Source organism: Pseudophryne corroboree, unplaced genomic scaffold, assembly GCF_028390025.1.
Source record: "Pseudophryne corroboree isolate aPseCor3 unplaced genomic scaffold, aPseCor3.hap2 scaffold_494, whole genome shotgun sequence".
Taxonomy (NCBI): domain Eukaryota; kingdom Metazoa; phylum Chordata; class Amphibia; order Anura; family Myobatrachidae; genus Pseudophryne; species Pseudophryne corroboree.
In genome coordinates this window covers 302,402-330,265 of record NW_026970101.1, presented here as the reverse complement: position 1 = coordinate 330,265, position 27,864 = coordinate 302,402, and the positions used below count along the sequence as shown (strand labels likewise).

At 41.3% G+C, this 27,864-nt stretch overlaps 10 non-coding genes across 10 annotated transcripts; 8 read left to right on the top strand and 2 right to left on the bottom strand.

The window, feature by feature from the left end:
- Positions 1 to 18,534: 18,534 nt before the first annotated feature.
- On the bottom strand, positions 18,535 to 18,698 carry LOC135029989 (U1 spliceosomal RNA). The gene has a single exon (XR_010226059.1). It is a non-coding gene; the product is annotated as a U1 spliceosomal RNA (small nuclear RNA).
- A 144-nt stretch (positions 18,699 to 18,842) lies between these two features.
- Positions 18,843 to 18,958, top strand: LOC135030087 (U5 spliceosomal RNA). Its single transcript, XR_010226140.1, has one exon. It is a non-coding gene; the product is annotated as a U5 spliceosomal RNA (small nuclear RNA).
- A 270-nt stretch (positions 18,959 to 19,228) lies between these two features.
- On the top strand, positions 19,229 to 19,344 carry LOC135030115 (U5 spliceosomal RNA). The gene has a single exon (XR_010226168.1). It is a non-coding gene; the product is annotated as a U5 spliceosomal RNA (small nuclear RNA).
- A 2,478-nt stretch (positions 19,345 to 21,822) lies between these two features.
- Positions 21,823 to 21,938, top strand: LOC135030098 (U5 spliceosomal RNA). The gene has a single exon (XR_010226151.1). It is a non-coding gene; the product is annotated as a U5 spliceosomal RNA (small nuclear RNA).
- A 252-nt stretch (positions 21,939 to 22,190) lies between these two features.
- On the top strand, positions 22,191 to 22,306 carry LOC135030108 (U5 spliceosomal RNA). The gene has a single exon (XR_010226161.1). It is a non-coding gene; the product is annotated as a U5 spliceosomal RNA (small nuclear RNA).
- Positions 22,307 to 22,581: 275 nt separating this feature from the next.
- On the top strand, positions 22,582 to 22,694 carry LOC135030126 (U5 spliceosomal RNA). Its single transcript, XR_010226179.1, has one exon. It is a non-coding gene; the product is annotated as a U5 spliceosomal RNA (small nuclear RNA).
- A 3,839-nt stretch (positions 22,695 to 26,533) lies between these two features.
- On the bottom strand, positions 26,534 to 26,697 carry LOC135029978 (U1 spliceosomal RNA). The gene has a single exon (XR_010226048.1). It is a non-coding gene; the product is annotated as a U1 spliceosomal RNA (small nuclear RNA).
- Positions 26,698 to 26,841: 144 nt separating this feature from the next.
- LOC135030085 (U5 spliceosomal RNA) lies at positions 26,842 to 26,957 on the top strand. The gene has a single exon (XR_010226139.1). It is a non-coding gene; the product is annotated as a U5 spliceosomal RNA (small nuclear RNA).
- Positions 26,958 to 27,227: 270 nt separating this feature from the next.
- On the top strand, positions 27,228 to 27,344 carry LOC135030123 (U5 spliceosomal RNA). The gene has a single exon (XR_010226176.1). It is a non-coding gene; the product is annotated as a U5 spliceosomal RNA (small nuclear RNA).
- Positions 27,345 to 27,630: 286 nt separating this feature from the next.
- LOC135030091 (U5 spliceosomal RNA) lies at positions 27,631 to 27,746 on the top strand. Its single transcript, XR_010226145.1, has one exon. It is a non-coding gene; the product is annotated as a U5 spliceosomal RNA (small nuclear RNA).
- Positions 27,747 to 27,864: the final 118 nt, after the last annotated feature.

Sequence of the window (27,864 nt, the reverse complement as noted above, 5' to 3'; positions counted from 1 at the left end):
GTGTCGCTGTGGCGCAATCAGTTAGTGTGTACGGCTATTAACCAAAAGGTTGGTGGTTCAATCCCACCCAGGGACGTAATTGACCTTGTTATCAGATTTTGTTGATCTTTAAGTAGACAAGTCAAAATTTCGAAAACCCCTGTTATGGTGTAGGGTACCTGGCCTTCTCTGATGTAATCAGAGTTAGATTTGATTCAGTGATTTTATAAAAACAGCTAGGAAGCACAATTTAGCAGTGGGTTGCAGAGAAAAAGAAATATGCTGGCAAAAAAATCCAATTGAGTGATTAAACAGCTCTTCATTTTCTGGCTTTATTTTTATGCTAACAAATTTGTTCTCTGAAAAGTGTCCACAAAGCCAAGTATCTAATTAACATCTTTGTAGGGATGGTTTTTCACCTATTACTAAATTAAACTTGCTTCATTGGAAAGGCAGCAAGATGCATCCTCATTTCAATATCTACTGAAATAATACAGGTTGACACCAGGAAACATTAACGCCACTGCATCCTTGCTGCTTTCTCATGTGGAAGTCTGTTTAATGTGAAAACAAGGTGATATCTAATTAGCACACAGGTAAGGAATTAAGAAAATCTTTATTTAAGGGTGAAGATGTTTCTCACAAAATCGTTGCCCCAATGCATCATTGAAATTCAAGCTGGAAAGATGATTTTAATATATCACTTGTACATTTTGTATTGCTCTTCTGGTGACAATGTAGTTTGCTTTTGTCAATTACCATTTTAATAATCGGGTAAAGAAAATTAATTGGATTTTTGAAAGAAAACAATACTGTCAATATACTATTAAAACAAATTAAAATGGTAAAAGTTAATGTACTTTAAGTAAAAATAAAAGAGCAAAAATATCAATCCCAGTTTTGGATTACTTTAATTAACAAAAAAAAAATGCATATAGCAGAGGATAGTTTCAATCTGCCTACCTCTGGGTTATGGACCCAGCATGCTTCCATTACAGTACTCTGCTGCACATGTAAGTGCAAGAGATCCTGAAGCACTCACTCATCATGGGAAAGTACCAATGTGTTTCTTCATTGGTTGATGGAAGAAACATCTTACAAAAACTCTCCACATTATTGACTTTTTAAAATGTTTCTAGGAATCGTTCTAGATGAATGCTTATTAGCCTTTGTCAGTAATTACTTTTGCAAAGTGTCACTGTGGCGCAATCAGTTAGTGTGTAAGGCTATTAACCAAAAAGTTGGTGGTTCAATCCCACCCAGGGACTTAATTGATATTGTTATCAGATTTTGGTGATCTTTAAGTAGACAAGTCAAAATTTCAAACCCCCTGTTATGGTGTAGGGTACCTGGCCTTCTCTGATGTAATCAGAGTTAGATTTGATTCAGTGATTTTATAAAAACAGCTAGGAAGCACAATTTAGCAGTGGGTTGCAGAGAAAAAGAAATATGCTGGCAGAAAAATCCAATTGAGTGATTAAACAGCTCTTCATTTTCTGGCTTTATTTTTATGCTAACTAATTTGTTCTCTGAAAAGTGTCCACAAAGCCAAGTATCTGATTAACATATTTGTAGGGATGGTTTTTCACCTATTACTAAATTAAACTTGCTTCATTGGAAAGGCAGCAAGATGCATCCTCATTTCAATATCTACTGAAATAATACAGGTTGACACCAGGAAACATTAACGCCACTGCATCCTTGCTGCTTTCTCATGTGGAAGTCTGTTTAATGTGAAAACAAGGTGATATCTAATTAGCACACAGGTAAGGAATTAAGAAAATCTTTATTTAAGGGTGAAGATATTTCTCACAAAATCGTTGCCCCAATGCATCATTGAAATTCAAGCTGGAAAGATGATTTTAATATATCACTTGTACATTTTGTATTGCTCTTCTGGTGACAATGTAGTTTGTTTTTGTCAATTACCATTTTAATAATAGGGTAAAGAAAATTAAGTGGATTTTTGAAAGAAAACAATACTGTCAATATACTATTAAAACAAATTAAAATGGTAAAAGTTATTGTACTTTAAGTAAAAATAAAAGCTAAAATATCAATCCCAGTTTTGGATTACTTTAATGAACAAAAAAAAAAATGCATATAGCAAAGGATAGTTTCAATCTGCCTACCTCTGGGTTATGGGCCCAGCATGCTTTCATTGCAGTACTCTGCTGCACATGTAAGTGCAAGAGATCCTGAAGCACTCACTCATCATGCGAAAGTACCAATGTGTTTCTTCATTGGTTGCTGGAAGAAACATCTTACAAAAACTCTCCAGATTATTGATTTTTTAAAGTTTTTCTAGGAAACGTTCTAGATGAATGCTTATTAGTCTTTGTCAGTATGTACTTTTTGCAAAGTGTCTCTGTGGCGCAATCGGTTAGTGTGTTCAGCTATTAATCAAAAGGTTGGTGGTTCAATCCCTCCCAGGGACATAATTGACCTTGTGATCAGATTTTGGTGATATTTAAGTAGACAAGTCAAAATTGCAAACCCCCTGTTATGGTGTAGGGTACCTGGCCTTCTCTGATGTAATCAGAGTTAGATTTGATTAAGTGATTTTATAAAAAAACAGCTAGGAAGCACAATTTAGCAGTGGGTTGCAGAGAAAAAGAATAATGCTGGCAGAAAAATCCAATTGAGTGATTAAACAGCTCTTCATTTTCTGGCTTTATTTTTATGATAACAAATTTGTTCTCTGAAAAGTGTCCACAAAGCCAAGTATCTGATTAACATCTTTGTAGGGATGGTTTTTCACCTATTACTAAATTAAACTTGCTTCATTGGAAAGGCAGCAAGATGCATCCTCATTTCAATATCTACGGAAATAATACAGGTTGACACCAGGAAACATTAACGCCACTGCATCTTTACTGTTTTCTCATGTGGAAGTCTGTTTAATGTGAAAACAAGGTGATATCTAATTAGCACACAGGTAAGGAATTAAGAAAATCTTTATTTAAGGGTGAAGATGTTTCTCACAAAATCGTTGCCCCAATGCATCATTGAAATTCAAGCTGGAAAGATGATTTTAATATATCACTTGTACATTTTGTATTGCTCTTCTGGTGACAATGTAGTTTGTTTTTGTCAATTACCATTTTAATAATCGGGTAAAGAAAATTAAGTGGATTTTTGAAAGAAAACAATACTGTCAATATACTATTAAAACAAATTAAAATGGTAAAAGTTATTGTACTTTAAGTAAAAATAAAAGAGCAAAAATATCAATCCCAGTTTTGGATTACGTTAATTAACAAAAAAAAATGCATATAGCAGAGGATAGTTTCAATCTGCCTACCTCTGGGTTATGGACCCAGCATGCTTCCATTACAGTACTCTGCTGCACATGTAAGTGCAAAAGATCCTGAAGCACTCACTCATCATGGGAAAGTACCAATGTGTTTCTTCATTGGTTGATGGAAGAAACATCTTACAAAAACTCTCCACATTATTGACTTTTTAAAATGTTTCTAGGAATCGTTCTAGATGAATGCTTATTAGCCTTTGTCAGTATGTACTTTTGCAAAGTGTCGCTGTGGCGCAATCAGTTAGTGTGTAAGGCTATTAACCAAAAGGTTGGTGGTTCAATCCCACCCAGGGACTTAATTGACCTTGTTATCAGATTTTGGTGATCTTTAAGTAGACAAGTCAAAATTTCAAACCCCCTGTTATGGTGTAGGGTACCTGGCCTTCTCTGATGTAGTTAGATTTGATTCAGTGATTTTATAAAAACAGCTAGGAAGCACAATTTAGCAGTGGGTTGCAGAGAAAAAGAAATATGCTGGCAGAAAAATCCAATTGAGTGATTAAACAGCTCTTCATTTTCTGGCTTTATTTTTATGCTAACTAATTTGTTCTCTGAAAAGTGTCCACAAAGCCAAGTATCTGATTAACATATTTGTAGGGATGGTTTTTCATCTATTACTAAATTAAACTTGCTTCATTGGAAAGGCAGCAAGATGCATCCTCATTTCAATATCTACTGAAATAATACAGGTTGACACCAGGAAACATTAACGCCACTGCATCCTTGCTGCTTTCTCATGTGGAAGTCTGTTTAATGTGAAAACAAGGTGATATCTAATTAGCACACAGGTAAGGAATTAAGAAAATCTTTATTTAAGGGTGAAGATGTTTCTCACGTAATAGTTGCCCCAATGCATCATTGAAATTCAAGCTGGAAAGATGATTTTAATGTATCACTTGTACATTTTGTATTGCTCTTCTGGTGACAATGTAGTTTGTTTTTGTCAATTACCATTTTAATAATCGGGTAAAGAAAATTAATTGGATTTTTGAAAGAAAACAATACTGTCAATATACTATTAAAACAAATTAAAATGGTAAAAGTTATTGTACTTTAAGTAAAAATAAAAGCTAAAATATCAATCCCAGTTTTGGATTACTTTAATGAACAAAAAAAAATGCATATAGCAAAGGATAGTTTCAATCTGCCTACCTCTGGGTTATGGGCCCAGCATGCTTCCATTGCAGTACTCTGCTGCACATGTAAGTGCAAGAGATCCTGAAGCACTCACTCATCATGCGAAAGTACCAATGTGTTTCTTCGTTGGTTGCTGGAAGAAACATCTTACAAAAACTCTCCAGATTATTGACTTTTTAAAGTTTTTTTAGGAAACGTTCTAGATGAATGCTTATTAGTCTTTGTCAGTATGTACTTTTTGCAAAGTGTCTCTGTGGCGCAATTGGTTAGTGTGTTCAGCTATTAATCAAAAAGTTGGTGGTTCAATCCCACCCAGGGACATAATTGACCTTGTGATCAGATTTTGGTGATATTTAAGTAGACAAGTCAAAATTGCAAACCCCCTCTTATGGTGTAGGGTACCTGGCCTTCTCTGATGTAATCAGAGTTAGATTTGATTAAGTGATTTTATAAAAAAAACAGCTAGGAAGCACAATTTAGCAGTGGGTTGCAGAGAAAAAGAAAAATGCTGGCAGAAAAATCCAATTGAGTGATTAAACAGCTCTTCATTTTCTGGCTTTATTTTTATGATAACAAATTTGTTCTCTGAAAAGTGTCCACAAAGCCAAGTATCTGATTAACATTTTTGTAGGGATGGTTTTTCACCTATTACTAAATTAAACTTGCTTCATTGGAAAGGCAGCAAGATGCATCCTCATTTCAATATCTACGGAAATAATACAGGTTGACACCAGGAAACATTAACGCCACTGCATCTTTGCTGTTTTCTCATGTGGAAGTCTGTTTAATGTGAAAACAAGGTGATATCTAATTAGCACACAGGTAAGGAATTAAGAAAATCTTTATTTAAGGGTGAAGATGTTTCTCACAAAATCGTTGCCCCAATGCATCATTGAAATTCAAGCTGGAAAGATGATTTTAATATATCACTTGTACATTTTGTATTGCTCTTCTGGTGACAATGTAGTTTGTTTTTGTCAATTACCATTTTAAAAATCGGGTAAAGAAAATTAATTGGATTTTTGAAAGAAAACAATACTGTCAATATACTATTAAAACAAATTAAAATGGTAAAAGTTATTGTACTTTAAGTAAAAATAAAAGCTAAAATATCAATCCCAGTTTTGGATTACTTTAATGAACAAAAAAAAAATGCATATAGCAAAGGATAGTTTCAATCTGCCTACCTCTGGGTTATGGGCCCAGCATGCTTCCAGTGCAGTACTCTGCTGCACATGTAAGTGCAAGAGATCCTGAAGCACTCACTCATCATGCGAAAGTACCAATGTGTTTCTTCATTGGTTGCTGGAAGAAACATCTTACAAAAACTCTCCAGATTATTGACTTTTTAAAGTTTTTCTAGGAAACGTTCTAGATGAATGCTTATTAGTCTTTGTCAGTATGTACTTTTTGCAAAGTGTCTCTGTGGCGCAATCGGTTAGTGTGTTCAGCTATTAATCAGAAGGTTGGTGGTTCAATCCCACCCAGGGACGTAATTGACCTTGTGATCAGATTTTGGTAATATTTAAGTAGACAAGTCAAAATTGCAAAACCCCTCTTATGGTGTAGGGTACCTGGCCTTCTCTGATGTAATCAGAGTTAGATTTGATTAAGTGATTTTATAAAAAAAACAGCTAGGAAGCACAATTTAGCAGTGGGTTGCAGAGAAAAAGAAAAATGCTGGCAGAAAAATCCAATTGAGTGATTAAACAGCTCTTCATTTTCTGGCTTTATTTTTATGATAACAAATTTGTTCTCTGAAAAGTGTCCACAAAGCCAAGTATCTGATTAACATCTTTGTAGGGATGGTTTTTCACCTATTACTAAATTAAACTTGCTTCATTGGAAAGGCAGCAAGATGCATCCTCATTTCAATATCTACGGAAATAATACAGGTTGACACCAGGAAACATTAACGCCACTGCATCTTTGCTGTTTTCTCATGTGGAAGTCTGTTTAATGTGAAAACAAAGTGATATCTAATTAGCACACAGGTAAGGAATTAAGAAAATCTTTATTTAAGGGTGAAGATGTTTCTCACAAAATCGTTGCCCCAATGCATCATTGAAATTCAAGCTGGAAAGATGATTTTAATATATCACTTGTACATTTTGTATTGCTCTTCTGGTGACAATGTAGTTTGTTTTTGTCAATTACCATTTTAATAATCGGGTAAAGAAAAGTAATTGGATTTTTGAAAGAAAACAATACTGTCAATATACTATTAAAACAAATTAAAATGGTAAAAGTTATTGTACTTTAAGTAAAAATAAAAGAGCAAAAATATCAATCCCAGTTTTGGATTACTTTAATTAACAAAAAAAAAATGCATATAGCAGAGGATAGTTTCAATCTGCCTACCTCTGGGTTATGGACCCAGCATGCTTTCATAACAGTACTCTGCTGCACATGTAAGTGCAAGAGATCCTGAAGCACTCACTCATCATGGGAAAGTACCAATGTGTTTCTTCATTGGTTGATGGAAGAAACATCTTACAAAAACTCTCCAGATTATTGACTATTTAAAGTTTTTATAGGAAACGTTCTAGATGAATGCTTATTAGCCTTTGTCAGTATGTTCTTTTGCAAAGTGTCGCTGTGGCGCAATCAGTTAGTGTGTACATCTATTAACCAAAAGGTTGGTGGTTCAATCCCACCCAGGGACATAATTGACCTTGTTATCAGATTTTGTTGATCTTTAAGTAGACAAGTCAAAATTTCGAAAACCCCTGTTATGGTGTAGGGTACCTGGCCTTCTCTGATGTAATCAGAGTTAGATTTGATTCAGTGATTTTATAAAAACAGCTAGGAAGCACAATTTAGCAGTGGGTTGCAGAGAAAAAGAAATATGCTATCAAAAAAATCCAATTGAGTGATTAAACAGCTCTTCATTTTCTGGCTTTATTTTTATGCTAACAAATTTGTTCTCTGAAAAGTGTCCACAAAGCCAAGTCTCTGATTAACACCTTTGTAGGGATGGTTTTTCACCTATTACTAAATTAAACTTGCTTCATTGGAAAGGCAGCAAGATGCATCCTCATTTCAATATCTACTGAAATAATACAGGTTGACACCAGGAAACATTAACGCCACTGCATCCTTGCTGCTTTCTCGTGTGGAAGTCTGTTTAATGTGAAAACAAGGTGATATCTAATTAGCACACAGGTAAGGAATTAAGAAAATCTTTATTTAAGGGTGAAGATGTTTCTCACAAAATCGTTGCCCCAATGCATCATTGAAATTCAAGCTGGAAAGATGATTTTAATATATCACTTGTACATTTTGTATTGCTCTTCTGGTGACAATGTAGTTTGTTTTTGTCAGTTACCATTTTAATAATCGGGTAAAGAAAATTAATTGGATTTTTGAAAGAAAACAATACTGTCAATATACTATTAAAACAAATTAAAATGGTAAAAGTTATTGTACTTTAAGTAAAAATAAAAGCTAAAATATCAATCCCAGTTTTGGATTACTTTAATGAACAAAAAAAAATGCATATAGCAGAGGATAGTTTCAATCTGCCTACCTCTGGGTTATGGACCCAGCATGCTTCCATTACAGTACTCTGCTGCACATGTAAGTGCAAGAGATCCTGAAGCACTCACTCATCATGGGAAAGTACCAATGTGTTTCTTCATTGGTTGATGGAAGAAACATCTTACAAAAACTCTCCACATTATTGACTTTTTAAAATGTTTCTATGAATCGTTCTAGATGAATGCTTATTAGCCTTTGTCAGTAAGTACTTTTGCAAAGTGTCGCTGTGGCGCAATCAGTTAGTGTGTAAGGCTATTAACCAAAAGGTTGGTGGTTCAATCCCACCCAGGGACTTAATTGACCTTGTTATCAGATTTTGGTGATCTTTAAGCAGACAAGTCAAAATTTCAAACCCCCTGTTATGGTGTAGGGTACCTGGCCTTCTCTGATGTAATCAGAGTTAGATTTGATTCAGTGATTTTATAAAAACAGCTAGGAAGCACAATTTAGCAGTGGGTTGCAGAGAAAAAGAAATATGCTGGCAGAAAAATCCAATTGAGTGATTAAACAGCTCTTCATTTTCTGGCTTTATTTTATGCTAACTAATTTGTTCTCTGAAAAGTGTCCACAAAGCCAAGTATCTGATTAACATATTTGTAGGGATGGTTTTTCACCTATTACTAAATTAAACTTGCTTCATTGGAAAGGCAGCAAGATGCATCCTCATTTCAATATCTACCGAAATAATACAGGTTGACACCAGGAAACATTAACGCCACTGCATCCTTGCTGCTTTCTCATGTGGAAGTCTGTTTAATGTGAAAACAAGGTGATATCTAATTAGCACACAGGTAAGGAATTAAGAAAATCTTTATTTAAGGGTAAAGATGTTTCTCACAAAATCATTGCCCCAATGCATCATTGAAATTCAAGCTGGAAAGATGATTTTAATATATCACTTGTACATTTTGTATTGCTCTTCTGGTGACAATGTAGTTTGTTTTTGTCAATTACCATTTTAATAATAGGGTAAAGAAAATTAAGTGGATTTTTGAAAGAAAACAATACTGTCAATATACTATTAAAACAAATTAAAATGGTAAAAGTTATTGTACTTTAAGTAAAAATAAAAGCTAAAATATCAATCCCAGTTTTGGATTACTTTAATGAACAAAAAAAAAATGCATATAGCAAAGGATAGTTTCAATCTGCCTACCTCTGGGTTATGGGCCCAGCATGCTTCCATTGCAGTACTCTGCTGCACATGTAAGTGCAAGAGATCCTGAAGCCCTCACTCATCATGCGAAAGTACCAATGTGTTTCTTCATTGGTTGCTGGAAGAAACATCTTACAAAAACTCTCCAGATTATTGACTTTTTAAAGTTTTTCTAGGAAACGTTCTAGATGAATGCTTATTAGTCTTTGTCAGTATATTCTTTTTGCAAAGTGTCTCTGTGGCGCAATCGGTTAGTGTGTTCAGCTATTAATCAAAAGGTTGGTGGTTCAATCCCACCCAGGGACGTAATTGACCTTGTGATCAGATTTTGGTGATATTTAAGTAGACAAGTCAAAATTGCAAACCCCCTCTTATGGTGTAGGGTACCTGGCCTTCTCTGATGTAATCAGAGTTAGATTTGATTAAGTGATTTTATAAAAAAACAGCTAGGAAGCACAATTTAGCAGTGGGTTGCAGAGAAAAAGAAAAATGCTGGCAGAAAAATACAATTGAGTGATTAAACAGCTCTTCATTTTCTGGCTTTATTTTTATGATAACAAATTTGTTCTCTGAAAAGTGTCCACAAAGCCAAGTCTCTGATTAACACCTTTGTAGGGATGGTTTTTCACCTATTACTAAATTAAACTTGCTTCATTGGAAAGGCAGCAAGATGCATCCTCATTTCAATATCTACTGAAATAATACAGGTTGACACCAGGAAACATTAACGCCACTGCATCCTTGCTGCTTTCTCATGTGGAAGTCTGTTTAATGTGAAAACAAGGTGATATCTAATTAGCACACAGGTAAGGAATTAAGAAAATCTTTATTTAAGGGTGAAGATGTTTCTCACAAAATCGTTGCCCCAATGCATCATTGAAATTCAAGCTGGAAAGATGATTTTAATATATCACTTGTACATTTTGTATTGCTCTTCTGGTGACAATGTAGTTTGTTTTTGTCAGTTACCATTTTAATAATCGGGTAAAGAAAATTAATTGGATTTTTGAAAGAAAACAATACTGTCAATATACTATTAAAACAAATTAAAATGGTAAAAGTTATTGTACTTTAAGTAAAAATAAAAGCTAAAATATCAATCCCAGTTTTGGATTACTTTAATGAACAAAAAAAAATGCATATAGCAGAGGATAGTTTCAATCTGCCTACCTCTGGGTTATGGACCCAGCATGCTTCCATTACAGTACTCTGCTGCACATGTAAGTGCAAGAGATCCTGAAGCACTCACTCATCATGGGAAAGTACCAATGTGTTTCTTCATTGGTTGATGGAAGAAACATCTTACAAAAACTCTCCACATTATTGACTTTTTAAAATGTTTCTAGGAATCGTTCTAGATGAATGCTTATTAGCCTTTGTCAGTAAGTACTTTTGCAAAGTGTCGCTGTGGCGCAATCAGTTAGTGTGTAAGGCTATTAACCAAAAGGTTGGTGGTTCAATCCCACCCAGGGACTTAATTGACCTTGTTATCAGATTTTGGTGATCTTTAAGCAGACAAGTCAAAATTTCAAACCCCCTGTTATGGTGTAGGGTACCTGGCCTTCTCTGATGTAATCAGAGTTAGATTTGATTCAGTGATTTTATAAAAACAGCTAGGAAGCACAATTTAGCAGTGGGTTGCAGAGAAAAAGAAATATGCTGGCAGAAAAATCCAATTGAGTGATTAAACAGCTCTTCATTTTCTGGCTTTATTTTTATGCTAACTAATTTGTTCTCTGAAAAGTGTCCACAAAGCCAAGTATCTGATTAACATATTTGTAGGGATGGTTTTTCACCTATTACTAAATTAAACTTGCTTCATTGGAAAGGCAGCAAGATGCATCCTCATTTCAATATCTACTGAAATAATACAGGTTGACACCAGGAAACATTAACGCCACTGCATCCTTGCTGCTTTCTCATGTGGAAGTCTGTTTAATGTGAAAACAAGGTGATATCTAATTAGCACACAGGTAAGGAATTAAGAAAATCTTTATTTAAGGGTAAAGATGTTTCTCACAAAATCATTGCCCCAATGCATCATTGAAATTCAAGCTGGAAAGATGATTTTAATATATCACTTGTACATTTTGTATTGCTCTTCTGGTGACAATGTAGTTTGTTTTTGTCAATTACCATTTTAATAATAGGGTAAAGAAAATTAAGTGGATTTTTGAAAGAAAACAATACTGTCAATATACTATTAAAACAAATTAAAATGGTAAAAGTTATTGTACTTTAAGTAAAAATAAAAGCTAAAATATCAATCCCAGTTTTGGATTACTTTAATGAACAAAAAAAAAATGCATATAGCAAAGGATAGTTTCAATCTGCCTACCTCTGGGTTATGGGCCCAGCATGCTTCCATTGCAGTACTCTGCTGCACATGTAAGTGCAAGAGATCCTGAAGCACTCACTCATCATGCGAAAGTACCAATGTGTTTCTTCATTGGTTGCTGGAAGAAACATCTTACAAAAACTCTCCAGATTATTGACTTTTTAAAGTTTTTCTAGGAAACGTTCTAGATGAATGCTTATTAGTCTTTGTCAGTATATTCTTTTTGCAAAGTGTCTCTGTGGCGCAATCGGTTAGTGTGTTCAGCTATTAATCAAAAGGTTGGTGGTTCAATCCCACCCAGGGACGTAATTGACCTTGTGATCAGATTTTGGTGATATTTAAGTAGACAAGTCAAAATTGCAAACCCCTTCTTATAGTGTAGGGTACCTGGCCTTCTCTGATGTAATCAGAGTTAGATTTGATTAAGTGATTTTATAAAAAAACAGCTAGGAAGCACAATTTAGCAGTGGGTTGCAGAGAAAAAGAAAAATGCTGGCAGAAAAATACAATTGAGTGATTAAACAGCTCTTCATTTTCTGGCTTTATTTTTATGATAACAAATTTGTTCTCTGAAAAGTGTCCACAAAGCCAAGTATCTGATTAACATATTTGTAGGGATGGTTTTTCACCTATTACTAAATTAAACTTGCTTCATTGGAAAGGCAGCAAGATGCATCCTCATTTCAATATCTACTGAAATAATACAGGTTGACACCAGGAAACATTAACGCCACTGCATCCTTGCTGCTTTCTCATGTGGAAGTCTGTTTAATGTGAAAACAAGGTGATATCTAATTAGCACACAGGTAAGGAATTAAGAAAATCTTTATTTAAGGGTAAAGATGTTTCTCACAAAATCATTGCCCCAATGCATCATTGAAATTCAAGCTGGAAAGATGATTTTAATATATCACTTGTACATTTTGTATTGCTCTTCTGGTGACAATGTAGTTTGTTTTTGTCAATTACCATTTTAATAATAGGGTAAAGAAAATTAAGTGGATTTTTGAAAGAAAACAATACTGTCAATATACTATTAAAACAAATTAAAATGGTAAAAGTTATTGTACTTTAAGTAAAAATAAAAGCTAAAATATCAATCCCAGTTTTGGATTACTTTAATGAACAAAAAAAAAATGCATATAGCAAAGGATAGTTTCAATCTGCCTACCTCTGGGTTATGGGCCCAGCATGCTTCCATTGCAGTACTCTGCTGCACATGTAAGTGCAAGAGATCCTGAAGCACTCACTCATCATGCGAAAGTACCAATGTGTTTCTTCATTGGTTGCTGGAAGAAACATCTTACAAAAACTCTCCAGATTATTGACTTTTTAAAGTTTTTCTAGGAAACGTTCTAGATGAATGCTTATTAGTCTTTGTCAGTATATTCTTTTTGCAAAGTGTCTCTGTGGCGCAATCGGTTAGTGTGTTCAGCTATTAATCAAAAGGTTGGTGGTTCAATCCCACCCAGGGACGTAATTGACCTTGTGATCAGATTTTGGTGATATTTAAGTAGACAAGTCAAAATTTCAAAAACCCCTGTTATGGTGTAGGGTACCTGGCCTTCTCTGATGTAATCAGAGTTAGATTTGATTCAGTGATTTTATAAAAACAGCTAGGAAGCACAATTTAGCAGTGGTTTGCAGAGAAAAAGAAATATGCTGGCAAAAAAATCCAATTGAGTGATTAAACAGCTCTTCATTTTCTGGCTTTATTTTTATGCTAACAAATTTGTTCTCTGAAAAGTGTCCACAAAGCCAAGTATCTGATTAACATCTTTGTAGGGATGGTTTTTCACCTATTACTAAATTAAACTTGCTTCATTGGAAAGGCAGCAAGATGCATCCTCATTTCAATATCTACTGAAATAATACAGGTTGACACCAGGAAACATTAACGCCACTGCATCCTTGCTGCTTTCTCATGTGGAAGTCTGTTTAATGTGAAAACAAGGTGATATCTAATTAGCACACAGGTAAGGAATTAAGAAAATCTTTATTTAAGGGTGAAGATGTTTCTCACAAAATCGTTGCCCCAATGCATCATTGAAATTCAAGCTGGAAAGATGATTTTAATATATCACTTGTACATTTTGTATTGCTCTTCTGGTGACAATGTAGTTTGTTTTTGTCAATTACCATTTTAATAATAGGGTAAAGAAAATTAAGTGGATTTTTGAAAGAAAACAATACTGTCAATATACTATTAAAACAAATTAAAATGGTAAAAGTTATTGTACTTTAAGTAAAAATAAAAGAGCAAAAATATCAATCCCAGTTTTGGATTACTTTAACAAAAAAAAATGCATATAGCAGAGGATAGTTTCAATCTGCCTACCTCTGGGTTATGGGCCCAGCATGCTTCCATTGCAGTACTCTGCTGCACATGTAAGTGCAAGAGATCCTGAAGCACTCACTCATCATGGGAAAGTACCAATGCGTTTCTTCATTGGTTGATGGAAGAAACATCTTACAAAATCTCTCCAGATTATTGACTTTTTAAAGTTTTCTAGGAATTGTTCTAGATGAATGCTTATTAGCCTTTGTCAGTATGTACTTTTGCAAAGTGTCTCTGTGGTGCAATCGGTTAGTGTGTTTGGTTATTAACCAAAGGGTTGGTGGTTCAATCCCACCCAGGGATGTTATTGACCTTGTCATCAGATTTTGGTGATCTTTAAGTAGACAAGTCAAAATTTCAAACCCCCTCTTATGGTGTAGGGTACCTGGCCTACTCTGATGTAATCAGAGTTAGATTTGATTAAGTGATTTTATCAAAAAACAGCTAGGAAGCACAATTTAGCAGTGGGTTGCAGAGAAAATGAAATATGCTGGCAGAAAAATCCAATTGAGTGATTAAACAGCTCTTCATTTTCTGGCTTTATTTTTATGCTAACTAATTTGTTCTCTGAAAAGTGTCCACAAAGCCAAGTATCTGATTAACATCTTTGTAGGGATGGTTTTTCACCTATTACTAAATTAAACTTGCTTCATTGGAAAGGCAGCAAGATGCATCCTCATTTCAATATCTACTGAAATAATACAGGTTGACACCAGGAAACATTAACGCCACTGCATCCTTGCCGATGATAACCTCAAGTTGGGTCATTCGGTGCTGCAGAGTCGTACGCACTCTTCCACCCGTTCAAGAGCTTTGGTATAACCCCATGGTTCTTAATGTGACCCCAGCATCCTCTAGGTCGTATGAGAAAATAGGATTTTAATACCTACCGGTAAATCCTTTTCTCTTAGTCTGTAGAGCAGGCATTCCCAACCACGGTCCTCAAGGCACACTAACAGTGCAGGTTTTAGTGATATCCAGGCTTCAGCACAGGTGACTTAATTAGTAGCTCAGTTATTTTGATTTAACCATCTGTGCTGCAGCCTGGATATCATTAAAACCTGCACTGTTGGTGTGCCTTGAGGACCGTGGTTGGGAATGTCTGCTGTAGAGGATGCTGGGCACCCGTCCCAGTCCATACTGTGTCTGCAGTTATTACTTGTGGTTATACACATGTTGTGTTATGGTTCTGGTCAGCTTTTTGCTGCAATTGTTCATGCCGTTGGCTTGTGTTCTGTTGAATGCCACGTTCTGCGGCATGCTTAAGGTGTGAGCTGGTAAGATGCTCACCTTAGTTTAACAATAAATCCTTTCCTCGAAATGTCCGTCTCCCTGGGCACAGTTCCTATAACTGGAGTCTGGAGGAGGGGCATAGAGGGAGGAGCCAGTTCACACCCTTTGATAGTCTTAAAGTGCCCATGTCTCTTGCGGATCCCGTCTATACCCCATGGTTCTTAATGTGACCCCAGCATCCTCTACGGACTAAGAGAAAAGGATGCCCTTGCGCACTATCCTGACTTCTCCTCCCGTCTGCTTACTTTGTGCCTTCCAACGCACAATGCGAACTACAGGTGGTGCTGCAGGGCCCACACCCTTTTACTTGCCTTACAGAACAGCTCTGGAGCTGTTACAGTGCCCAGCTGCTGCAAGAAATCAGCTTGAATGCTTCAGGGGATGGGGCATGGCCAACATGAGCCCCACACCAAAGGAGGGTGTGGGTGTTTAATGAGAACTAGGGGTCATCCAAGCACTGCAAAAGGCCGCCATGCCCTGCACGCCCCTTTTCTCTTTTCATATGCAGATGAGGGTTCCAGCCAACTTTGGCCCACTGCTTGGATAACATCACTGTATGCAAATCCGTCTGCTGCAGACCTTCCCCCAGGAATGCTTGTACTTGATGTTGCATATGGTTTGATATTTGATGGTGCTTCAGTATTAGGCAGCCTTCCGCCCTCCCATGTTCATCTGAAAAGATGTGGTCTCCCTGCAGTTGTTGTCCCCAGACGAGAGTTCCCTTGTGCTTCCTCAGTTGAATCTCCTTAACTTGACGGGGGAGGGGCTGCCCGAGCAGCCACCCTCCCCAGCCCTATCCCAACTCATACTTATTTTGCATATGAGATCTCTTGATCATGAAGATTGTTCTCACATGGTGAGGTTCATCCATTATATTTTAAAATAGGAAGGTACAAATTACATATTTGAATTGCATTTATGTGCTGGATTCAAATGTCCCCCCCCCCCCTTCCATTCTCAATTGTGCCCGTCAGCAGCTATTCTAAGGTTGCTGCCAATGGGTGTGACACATTAATTTCTTCTGTGGGGTACACTGGACTCCACAAGGATTCACATTGGGGTGTAGAGTAGGATCTTGATCTGAGGCACCAACCGGCTCAAAGCTTTTGACTGTTCCCAAGATGCTCAGTGCATTCTCCTCTATAACCCCGCTTCCATGAACAGGGAGCTCAGTTTGTAGTTGGTGCCTTCAGTAGCAGGCCACTTAACAGGGGCCTGCCTCAGGCAGCCTATTCTTAGCTATAAATTTTGACAAGAAAAGAAGAACTTGTTTTATGAGAATCTACAAGGGCTGCAGCAGGCTAGGTCTAATAGACATCTTTACTGCAGCTTCATCACTCCCAGCGGCGCTGTATACTCCCATGCCCTGGTTGCTGGGTCACTGCAGCGGAGGCTCCGGTTTCATCCTAAGGTCAGTCACACACACACCACCCTTCCGGATCACGAGGCCGCTGATGAAGGGGAGCGTGGCCGTAGGGGGTGGACCGTGTGCGCACTGGCGTGGACACTGATTACTGGGCAGCCGCTCCACTAGCCACCAGGTACAGTTAAGGAGCACAGGTCTGGGGGTTTTTCTCCTATATTAACCCAATTTTGTACTGCCCGCAGCGCATTGTGATAGGTAATAGGGCCTGATTCAGGTTGGATTGCAATCACAATAAGCGATCCAACTGCAAAAATTGCTAAGAGCATACGCATGTGCCTGCATTTTCTGTGGCACCCCGCAGAGAATGCGATCGCCTCTGCCTGTCAATCGGGGCGGGGGGGGGGGGGATAGGTGGGTCAGCAACACTCCATTTCCAAGTCAGGGATGGAGCGGTGCGGGGGCAAGGCTTCAAAATGGGGTCTGCAACGGAGGAGACACAGGGGGCGTGGTCACAGCGGCTGTATGACATCACATTCAGCCGCTGTGATCACAAAAATGGTGGCGGCTTCCTGCGCGCACATACAGTCTGCACCAGCAGGAGGCTACATCATTTTTTATGATCACGCTGAACTGCAGTGCGACTGCAATTACAGCATGGTCAAGAAGGGAGGCGTCATGCTGGGTGGCCATGCCCTTTCACTGTGCAGGAGCCAGCACCGCTCACACACTAGTCCCCGGGTGCAGCCCCTAACCCCCGGGACACCCGGAGCAACAAAATGTAGATTCAGGCCACCAGGCCACGCCCCTACCTATGAAACCATGCCTCCTTTTTACCATTGCGCTGCTTATCTGCGCGCACTGCATTACAATCTCCCTCGCCACCTCTCTGGGTGTCACCAGTGATAGTGACACCTCTGCCATGCTTGTAGCAGCTGGTCCTAAGATCTACGCCTCAAGCCCTGAGTGTTTGCCCTTGTGACTTGTTGATCATCATAGCGAAGCAGATGCTTACAGAAAACTGCAGGGGCTTAGATTGAAAATAAAAAAATTGATAGGTATAAGGTAGAGAGGAGCGGGTTCGGTTCTCCGAGAACCAAATTCCCCACGAACTCCACGTTGTTTACACTGGTCCGAGGCAGGCTCGGTTGTTCCCGCCTGACTCGGAAAACCTGAAAAAGGGAAAATGTCATCATCCCGCTGTCGGATTCTCGCGAGATTCGGATTCCATATAAAGAGCTGCGCGTTGCCGCCATTTTTACTCGTGCATTGAAGATAGAGCGGAATGGACGTGGCTATGTTCTCTCAGTGGAAATCTCAATATCAGTGCTCAGTATCAGTGGTTACTTATTGCTGCTCAGTAATACTAGTAGTGTGTCTCTCCTGCTCAGTGTCAGTTCTCAGTAGTATCCTCATCAGTGCTCAGTATCACTGCTCATTGTCTTGTGCTGCATTGTGGTGCTCAGCATACTACAGTACATTACTAATAGTCCAGTGCAGCATCTTGCTGCTCAGTGTCAGTTCTAGTATCCTCATCAGTGCTCACTATCACTGTTCATTGCATTTTGGTTTTCTGTATACTACAGTAACATAGTAATATAGTAACATATAGTAACATAGTTTTTGAGGTTGAATAGAGGCAAATTGCCCATCGTGTTCAACCTGTTTTAAGTTGTGATGATTCTACATACTTGCTGAATAATGTTTTATGACTAGTTAGCTACTATAACTCATGTTACCCCCGGATTAACCATGTTGATATTTTAAGTATTATAACCTTGGATAGCTTTTTCATTCAGAAATGTATCCATTCCTTTTTTAAATCCAATTACAGAGTCCACCATTACCACCTTCCCTGGCAGGGAATTCCACATCCTGATTGCCCTAACAGTGAAGATCATAGTATCTCACCTGGCAGGTAAGTAGGAGTTGGGCTAGAGCTGTGGAGGATTGCTGCTCGGGCACCCCCTGTCAAGTGAAGGAGATCCAACTGAGGCAGCACAAGGGAACTCTCGAAAGAAGAACAAGGCTAGAGGAAGATCTGAGACAAAGAAATCTGACTTTTACCAGAGCTGACCAGAGGAAAGCACAAACACAGTCCCCCACTACCACAAATAATGCAGTCGAGTTTCCCACATTTGGGGAAATCACAGGGGTCAGCATACCCAGAATGCAATGAATGAACCTCACCCTGGGAGAACAATCTTCATGACCATGGTATCTCCTATGCAAAATAAGTATGATTTGGGATAGGGCTGGGGAGGGCCGCTGCTCAGGCACATCTCTGTCAAGTAAAGGAGATTCAACTGAGGCAGCACAAGGGAACTCTCATCTGGGGACAACAACTGCAGGGAAAACACATATTTTCAGATGAAAATCTTGGTCATGCTCTGGTTTCTCTTCAGAACGAACAAATCTTTCGCCTTTTACTAAAGATTTCCGTGGAGAGGAGCAAAACTGAGTTTTACCTCAATTTTTGCATGCCCCATCTTTTTGGGGTTTCTTTTATCGGTTTAAAGATAGAATGAGTGTGCTTTAATGAAAGCTCATTTGCATAGAAATTACAGTAAATGTTTGTTTCTTTTCAAACAGAACTTTCTTGACCATGCTACTTGCTTGAAAGATCTGGGAGCACATGGAATACAGTACAAACCATGCTTATAGCAAGGAGAAGCCAGGTGAGAAATCTGCTTTCATTCAAATTGGGCGCTCACTTTGATCTGAATGAGGACTGCTGGCATGGCACTCAGGCGACAGGTGGAATCTTGGTCATGCTCTGGTTTCTCTTCAGAACTAACAAATATTTCGCCTTTTATTAAAGATTTCCGTGGAGAGGAGCAAAACTGAGTTTTATCTCAATTTTTGCATGCCCCATATTATTGGGGTTTCTTTTATCAGTTTAAAGACAGAACGAGTGTGCTTTCTTGTTAGCTTTAATGTAAGTTTATTTGTATAACAATGACAGTAAATGTCTGTTTCTTTTCAAGCAGAACTTTCTTGACCATACTAATTGCTTGAAAGATCTGGGAGCACATGGAAAAGAGTACAAACCATGCTTATAGCAAGGGGAAGCCTGGTGAGAAATCTGCTTTCTTTCTTTCAAATTGGGTGCTCACTTTGAGCTGAATGAGGACTGCTGGCATCAGGGCCGGCTCTAGGCATGTTCGAATAGAGCGGCCGCGCAGGGCGCCACCCTTAATGGGCGCCACGCGCTGGCGCCGCCATATTCGATGCTGGAGCCGGCCCTGTGTGTGTGCTGCTGCAGCATTTGGCGGTCGCGCTGTGTATGCGCGCTGCGCGGCGCCGGTATCTAACGTCAGACGCCGGCGCCGCGCATAGCCCGCCTGCACAAGTGGCCGCCCACCCGCCCGCCAGCCCGGACCCAGGCTCAGGCTCACTCGCCCGGCCTCCCGCCCGCCCGCCAGCGCTCCCACACAGGCGGACAGCAGTACTCCTCCCCAGCGCCGCAGGTATTTTTTTTTTTTGGGGGGGGGGAGATCCGCACTGTGGGGGCATTTCTGGCACACAGGGGGCATTTTTGGTTATGTGGGGGCATTTCTGGCACTGTGGGGGCATTTCTGGCTCTGTGGGGGGCATTTCTGGCACTGTGGGGGCATTTCTGGCACTGTGGGGGCATTGCATATCTGGCTCTGTGGGGGCATATTTGGCACTGTGGGGACATATCTGGCCCTGTGGGGGCATATCAGGCACTGTGGGGACATTTCTGGCACTGTGGGGGCATTTCTGGCACTGTGTGGGCATTTCTGGCACTGTGGGGGCATTTCTGGCACTGTGGGGGCATTTATCTGGCTCTGTGGGGGCATTTATCTGGCTCTGTGGGGGCATTTATCTGGCTCTGTGGGGGCATTTATCTGGCACTGTGGGGGCATTTCTGGCACTGTGGGGGCATTTCTGGCACTGTGGGGGCATTTCTGGCACTGTGGGGACATATCAGGCACTGTGGGGGCATATCTGGCACTGTGGGGGCATATCTGGCACTGTGGGGGCATATCTGGCACTGTGGGGGCATTTCTGGCACTGTGGGGGCATTTCTGGCACTGTGGGGGCATTTATCTGGCACTGTGGGGGCATTTATCTGGCACTGGGGGCATTTATCTGGCACTGTGGGGGCATTTCTGGCACCGTGGGGGCATATCTGGCACTGTGGGGGCATATCTGGCACTGTGGGGACATATCTGGCACTGTGGGGGCATTTATCTGGCTCTGTGGGGGCATTTATGTATCAGGCACCGTGGGGGCATTTATGTATCAGGCACCGTGGGGGCATTTATGTATCATGCACCGTGGGGGCATTTATGTATCATGCACCGTGGGGGCATTTATGTATCAGGCACCGTGGGGACATTTATGTATCTGGCACCGTGGGGGCATTTATGTATCTGGCACCGTGGGGGCATTTATGTATCTGGCACCGTGGGGGCATTTATGTATCAGGCACCGTGGGGGCATTTATGTATCTGGCACCGTGGGGGCATTTATGTATCTGGCACCGTGGGGGCATTTATGTATCTGGCACCGTGGGGGCATTTCTTGCACTGTGGGGGCATTTCTTGCACTGTGGGGACATTTCTTGCACTGTGGGGGCATATCTTGCACTGTGAGGGCATTAATGTATGTGGCACTGTGGGGGCATATCTGCGCTGTGGGGGCATTTATCCATCTGGAACTGTGTGGCCATTTATGTAGCTGGCACTGCTGGGGGGCATGTCACGTGTAGCTGGCACTGCTGGGGGGCATGTCATGTGTAGCTGGCACTGCTGGGGGGCATATCATGTAGTGTTCCCGCTAGGCGTCTGTGGCTGGGCAGTGTGTCTCAGTGCTCTACCTGGCGCAATGTGTCTAACGTGCTCTTATAGGAGGTTCTACCTGGTGCAATGTGTATTAGCTGCACTACTGTGTGGTGTAATGTGAATTGCCACTATAATGTGGCTACGCACCTTCCCCACGAAGTAACTCCCCTAAATTTTTGCTGCGCGCCTTCGGCGCGCACTGTCCATGCTTTAGCGTGTGGAAATGGGAACAACAAGCATTACAGTATGTACATCATTTTGCCCACCTAACTTAAAAATGTGCCCTCCCTGTGATCAGCAACCTGCCCTAAAAAGTGAACACTAGCACGTGTAGCTGGCACTGCTGGAGGGCATGTCATGTGTAGCTGGCACTGCTGGGGGACGAGACCACGCCCACTTTTTCAAGAGGCCACGCCCACTTTTCCAAGGGCGCGCGCGCCTTCGGCGCGCGCATGGGGGGGGGGGCACTTTTACATTTTCTCGCTCAGGGTGCTAGTAGGCCTGGAGCCGGCCCTGGCTGGCATGGCACTCAGGCGACAGGTGGAATCTTGGTCATGCTCTGGTTTCTCTTCAGAACGAACAAATCTTTCGCCTTTTACTAAAGATTTCCGTGGAGAGGAGCAAAACTGAGTTTTATCTCAAATTTTGCATGCCCCATCTTATTGGGGTTTTATTTTATCGGTTTAAAGATAGAACGAGTGTGCTTTAATGTAAGCTCATTTGCATAGAAATGACAGTAAATGTTTGTTTCTTTTCAAACAGAACTTTCTTGACTATACTAATTGCTTGAAAGATCTGGGAACACATGGAAAAAAATAGAAGCCTGTGAGAAATCTGCTTTCTTTCTTTCAAATTGGGTGCTCACTTTGAGCTGAATAAGAACTGCTGGCATGGCACTCAGGCGACAGGTGGAATCTTGGTCATGCTCTGGTTTCTCTTCAGAACGAACAAATCTTTCGCCTTTTACTAAAGATTTCCGTGGAGAGGAGCAAAACTGAGTTTTATCTCATTTTTTCCTTGCCCCATCTTATTGGGGTTTTATTTTATCTGTTTAAAGATAGAACGAGTGTGCTTTAATGTAAGCTCATTTGCATAGAAATTACAGTAAATGTTTGTTTCTTTTCAAACAGAACTTTCTTGACCACACTAATTGCTTGAAAGATCTGGGAGCACATGGAAAAGAGTACAAACCATGTTTATAGCAAGGGTAAGCCTGGTGAGAAATCTGCTTTCTTTCATTCAAATTGGGTGCTCACTTTCAGCTGAATGAGAACTGCTGGCATGGCACTCAGGCGACAGGTGGAATCTTGGTCATGCTCTGGTTTCTCTTCAGAACTAACAAATATTTCGCCTTTTATTAAAGATTTCCGTGGAGAGGAGCAAAACTGAGTTTTATCTCAATTTTTGCATGCCCCATATCATACCTCCCAACTGTCCCGATTTTCGCGGGACAGTCCCGTTTTTTGGGGACTGTCCCGCTGTCCCACCTGCGGGCCGCAGTGTCCCGCGGTGGGGAGGACAGTTGGGAGGCTCTGTCTGTCGCTGCCCTGCTTAGCAGAGCAGCGGTGAATAGACGCTGTGCGCATGCGCACAGCGTCTATTCACTGAAGTCAGAGGGAGAGGTGGCATGCCAGCGGCTCACAGAGCGCTGGGCATGCCCCCTCAGTGCCGAAAACGGGGGCGTGACTCGCGATCGCGGGTCCTCCCACGAAGTCACACCCCCTTTTACTTAGGCCACGCTGCAATTGTTCATGCCGTTGGCTTGTGTTCTGTTGAATGCCACGTTCTGCGGCATGCTTAAGGTGTGAGCTGGTAAGATGCTCACCTTAGTTTAACAATAAATCCTTTCCTCGAAATGTCCGTCTCCCTGGGCACAGTTCCTATAACTGGAGTCTGGAGGAGGGGCATAGAGGGAGGAGCCAGTTCACACCCTTTGATAGTCTTAAAGTGCCCATGTCTCTTGCGGATCCCGTCTATACCCCATGGTTCTTAATGTGACCCCAGCATCCTCTACGGACTAAGAGAAAAGGATGCCCTTGCGCACTATCCTGACTTCTCCTCCCGTCTGCTTACTTTGTGCCTTCCAACGCACAATGCGAACTACAGGTGGTGCTGCAGGGCCCACACCCTTTTACTTGCCTTACAGAACAGCTCTGGAGCTGTTACAGTGCCCAGCTGCTGCAAGAAATCAGCTTGAATGCTTCAGGGGATGGGGCATGGCCAACATGAGCCCAACACCAAAGGAGGGTGGGGGTGTTTAATGAGAACTAGGGGTCATCCAAGCACTGCAAAAGGCTGCCATGCCCTGCACACCCCTTTTCTCTTTTCATATGCAGATGAGGGTTCCAGCCAACTTTGGCCCACTGCTTGGATAACATCACTGTATGCAAATCCGTCTGCTGCAGACCTTCCCCCAGGAATGCTTGTACTAGATGTTGCATATGGTTTGATATTTGATGGTGCTTCAGTATTAGGCAGCCTTCCGCCCTCCCATGTTCATCTGAAAAGATGTGGTCTCCCTGCAGTTGTTGTCCCCAGACGAGAGTTCCCTTGTGCTTCCTCAGTTGAATCTCCTTAACTTGACGGGGGAGGGGCTGCCAGAGCAGACACCCTCCCCAGCCCTATCCCAACTCATACTTATTTTGCATATGAGATTTCTTGATCATGAAGATTGTTCTCACAGGGTGAGGTTCATCCATTATATTTTAAAATAGGAAGGTACAAATTACATATTTGAATTGCATTTATGTGCTGGATTCAAATGTCCCCCCCCCCCTTCCATTCTCAATTGTGCCCGTCAGCAGCTATTCTAAGGTTGCTGCCAATGGGTGTGACACATTAATTTCTTCTGTGGGGTACACTGGACTCCACAAGGATTCACATTGGGGTGTAGAGTAGGATCTTGATCTGAGGCACCAACCGGCTCAAAGCTTTTGACTGTTCCCAAGATGCTCAGTGCATTCTCCTCTATAACCCCGCTTCCATGAACAGGGAGCTCAGTTTGTAGTTGGTGCCTTCAGTAGCAGGCCACTTAACAGGGGCCTGCCTCAGGCAGCCTATTCTTAGCTATAAATTTTGACAAGAAAAGAAGAACTTGTTTTATGAGAATCTACAAGGGCTGCAGCAGGCTAGGTCTAATAGACATCTTTACTGCAGCTTCATCACTCCCAGCGACGCTGTATACTCCCGTGCCCTGGTTGCTGGGTCACTGCAGCGGAGGCTCCGGTTTCATCCTAAGGTCAGTCACACACACACCACCCTTCCGGATCACGAGGCCGCTGTTGAAGGGGAGCGTGGCCGTAGGGGGTGGACCGTGTGCGCACTGGCGTGGACACTGATTACTGGGCAGCCGCTCCACTAGCCACCAGGTACAGTTAAGGAGCACAGGTCTGGGGTTTTTTCTCCTATATTAACCCAATTTTGTACTGCCCGCAGCGCATTGTGATAGGTAATAGGGCCTGATTCAGGTTGGATTGCAATCACAATAAGCGATCCAACTGCAAAAATTGCTAAGAGCATACGCATGTGCCAGCATTTTCTGCGGCACCCCGCAGAGAATGCGATCGCCTCTGCCTGTCAATCGGGGCGGGGGGGGGGGGATAGGTGGGTCAGCAACACTCCATTTCCAAGTGAGGGATGGAGCGGTGCGGGTGCAAGGCTTCAAAATGGGGTCTGCAATGGAGGAGACACAGGGGGCGTGGTCACAGCGGCTGTATGACATCACATTCAGCCGCTGTGATCACAAAAATGGTGGCGGCTTCCTGCGCGCACATACAGTCTGCACCAGCAGGAGGCTACACCATTTTTTATGATCACGCTGAACTGCAGTGCGACTGCAATTACAGCATGGTCAAGAAGGGAGGCGTCATGCTGGGTGGCCATGCCTTTTCACTGTGCAGGAGCCAGCACCGCTCACACACTAGTCCCCGGGTGCAGTCCCCAACCCCCGGGACACCCGGAGCAACAAAATGTAGATTCAGGCCACCAGGCCACGTCCCTACCTATGAAACCATGCCTCCTTTTTACCATTGCGCTGCTTATCTGCGCGCACTGCATTACAATCTCCCTCGCCACCTCTCTGGGTGTCACCAGTAATAGTGACACCTCTGCCATGCTTGTAGCAGCTGGTCCTAAGATCTACGCCTCAAGCCCTGAGTGTTTGCCCTTGTGACTTGTTGATCATCATAGCGAAGCAGATGCTTACAGAAAACTGCAGGGGCTTAGATTGAAAATAAAAAAATTGATGGGTATAAGGTAGAGAGGAGCGGGTTCGGTTCTCCGAGAACCGAATTCCCCACGAACTCCACGTGGTTTACACTGGTCCGAGGCAGGCTCGGTTGTTCCCGCCTGACTCGGAAAACCTGAACAAGGGAAAATGTCATCATCCCGCTGTCGGATTCTCGCGAGATTCGGATTCCATATAAAGAGCTGCGCGTTGCCGCCATTTTTACTCGTGCATTGAAGAGAGAGCGGAATGGACGTGGCTATGTTCTCTCAGTGGAAATCTCAATAGCAGTGCTCAGTATCAGTGGTTACTTATTGCTGCTCAGTAATACTAGTAGTGTGTCTCTCCTGCTCAGTGTCAGTTCTCAGTAGTATCCTCATCAGTGCTCAGATCACTGCTCATTGTCTTGTGCTGCATTGTGGTGCTCAGCATACTACAGTACATTACTAATAGTCCAGTGCTGCATCTTGCTGCTCAGTGTCAGTTCTAGTATCCTCATCAGTGCTCACTATCACTGTTCATTGCATTTTGGTTTTCTGTATACTACAGTAACATAGTAATATAGTAACATATAGTAACATAGTTTTTGAGGTTGAATAGAGGCAAATTGCCCATCGTGTTCAACCTGTTTTAAGTTGTGATGATTCTACATACTTGCTGAATAATGTTTTATGACTAGTTAGCTACTATAACTCATGTTACCCCCGGATTAACCATGTTGATATTTTAAGTATTATAACCTTGGATAGCTTTTTCATTCAGAAATGTATCCATTCCTTTTTTAAATCCAATTACAGAGTCCGCCATTACCACCTTCCCTGGCAGGGAATTCCACATCCTGATTGCCCTAACAGTGAAGATCATAGTATCTCACCTGGCAGGTAAGTAGGAGTTGGGCTAGAGCTGTGGAGGATTGCTGCTCGGGCACCCCCTGTCAAGTGAAGGAGATCCAACTGAGGCAGCACAAGGGAACTCTCGAAAGAAGAACAAGGCTAGAGGAAGATCTGAGACAAAGAAATCTGACTTTTACCAGAGCTGACCAGAGGAAAGCACAAACACAGTCCCCCACTACCACAAATAATGCAGTCGAGTTTCCCACATTTGGGGAAATCACAGGGGTCAGCATACCCAGAATGCAATGAATGAACCTCACCCTGGGAGAACAATCTTCATGACCATGGTATCTCCTATGCAAAATAAGTATGATTTGGGATAGGGCTGGGGAGGGCCGCTGCTCAGGCACATCTCTGTCAAGTAAAGGAGATTCAACTGAGGCAGCACAAGGGAACTCTCATCTGGGGACAACAACTGCAGGGAGAACACATATTTTCAGATGAAAATCTTGGTCATGCTCTGGTTTCTCTTCAGAACGAACAAATCTTTCGCCTTTTACTAAAGATTTCCGTGGAGAGGAGCAAAACTGAGTTTTACCTCAATTTTTGCATGCCCCATCTTTTTGGGGTTTCTTTTATCGGTTTAAAGATAGAATGAGTGTGCTTTAATGAAAGCTCATTTGCATAGAAATTACAGTAAATGTTTGTTTCTTTTCAAACAGAACTTTCTTGACCATGCTACTTGCTTGAAAGATCTGGGAGCACATGGAATACAGTACAAACCATGCTTATAGCAAGGAGAAGCCAGGTGAGAAATCTGCTTTCTTTCAAATTGGGCGCTCACTTTGATCTGAATGAGGACTGCTGGCATGGCACTCAGGCGACAGGTGGAATCTTGGTCATGCTCTGGTTTCTCTTCAGAATGAACAAATCTTTCGCCTTTTATTAAAGATTATCCGTGGAGAGGAGCAAAACTGAGTTTTATCTCAATTTTTGCATGCCCCATATTATTGGGGTTTCTTTTATCAGTTTAAAGACAGAACGAGTGAGCTTTCTTGTTGGCTTTAATGTAAGTTTATTTGTATAACAATGACAGTAAATGTCTGTTTCTTTTCAAGCAGAACTTTCTTGACCATACTAATTGCTTGAAAGATCTGGGAGCACATGGAAAAGAGTACAAACCATGCTTATAGCAAGGGGAAGCCTGGTGAGAAATCTGCTTTCTTTCTTTCATATTGGGTGCTCACTTTGAGCTGAATGAGGACTGCTGGCATGGCACTCAGGCGACAGGTGGAATCTTGGTCATGCTCTGGTTTCTCTTCAGAACGAACAAATCTTTCGCCTTTTACTAAAGATTTCCGTGGAGAGGAGCAAAACTGAGTTTTATCTAAATTTTTGCATGCCCCATATTATTGGGGTTTCTTTTATCTGTTTAAAGACAGAACGAGTGTGCTTTCTTGTTAGCTTTAATGTAAGTTGCCATAGATGCAGTGAAACACGCGTGTAGGGCACGGCGTGTCCTCGTGTATTTGACTCAT